Source organism: Octodon degus, unplaced genomic scaffold (genome assembly GCF_000260255.1).
Source record: "Octodon degus isolate 3935 unplaced genomic scaffold, OctDeg1.0 scaffold00198, whole genome shotgun sequence".
NCBI classification, from domain to species: domain Eukaryota; kingdom Metazoa; phylum Chordata; class Mammalia; order Rodentia; family Octodontidae; genus Octodon; species Octodon degus.
Window position 1 is genome coordinate 860,573 of NW_004524774.1, and position 1,536 is coordinate 862,108.

Below are 1,536 nucleotides of genomic sequence, written 5' to 3' on the forward strand. Positions count from 1 at the left end.
TAAAGACAAGGCAGGTGAAATTACCATTCCTGACTTGAAATTATACTACAAGGCTACTGTGATAAAATCAGCATGGTACTGGCATCAAAATAGAAATGAGGATCAATGGAATAGATTAGGAGACACTGAAGCCCCTACGAACACTCTCAGCCACCTTATCTTTGACAAAGGGGCCAAACATACTCATAATCTTTTAAGCAGTCCACATTTTGTGTTTGAAGCAGTCCATGTTTTAACTTATATTTTTCAAGCTTTAACAGAACTATATAAGAAGGCCAGTGAGATAGCTCAGCAGACTAAAGCATGTGCTTGGACAAGTTTAGACAAATGCAGAGATCATGGTTCTATCCCTGGCACCACATTCCAGACCAGCCCTGTCCACATTGTGTAGAGTTGGGGAATAGTGGCTCACCCTTGTAATGCTAGCACTGGGGAGGCTGAAAACAGGAGGATCACTATTAGTCTTAACTGCATAGTGAGGCTCTGTAACAACCAAGTACATTTTTTAAATAATAGCTATATAAGAGGCAAAGCATAAAAAATTATAAGCAATGAGCAAGGATATATCAAAATTTGAAGCCTAAGAATTTGTTTCCTGAATGAGAGCCAATCCAGAGTCTTTGAAACAAAAGCAATATCTTACCTCTGTCCAATCACATCCTAATGATACAGAGAAAAGAAACTCCTAAAGTGAAAGATACCTTTGAAGAATGCATATTTTCTAAAATAGAAGAATAAATGTTAGAAACAACGGAGGTTAAGAGCAGAATATATTTACTGGGGGAAGAAAGCTTCTGTCTGAGAGAGGGACAAAAGAGCACCCGATTGGGTTGCCCTTTTACAACTTTTTTATTTCATCAAGATAGTAGGCAGGTATTATATTCAAGCTTTGTAATAAACATCTTTTCAGCACTTATTTAAAGAAGAAAAGTTCTTAACAAATACCAATCATTCTAAGTCTTATTCAATAAAAAGTGTTTAGTATAGCAATGAAAACTTTATATCTGTACAATAAAACAAATTTAATGAGGCCCTTAATTAGATTTAAATTTGACTTGTTTTAATTACTGATATTTACAATTATTTAAGTGACATTTCAAAGAGATCTTCTATTATCTCAACTTTTCAAGAAATAGGCTGGCTTCCCAGAAATTCTGAATTACTAGACTGAATTAATATTAATTTTTATTGAAGCATTTGTGCATATTCAAGTCTGGAACCAGCCTATCCAGTGGCAAATCCTGTCCGGCTACTTACAAGATTTAGAAGCTCTTATGCAAGTAACAGCACCTAATCCATAGAACTTCCACAGTAAAAGAGCTAACGTTTTACTCTCTTTAGAGTACCTGGTATGTAACAATAGCTACACACATTCTCTAAAATTTCAAATGCACAATTAAAACTGACAGATTTAACTTCATGACATTTAGGCCTGTATACAATGAGCAGTGCTTACATGCAGCCACTGCTGGCTCTTGCAGTACACTCTACAGTATGATAATGGTTGATTTTAAAGAGGACCTATTTCCTTACTGT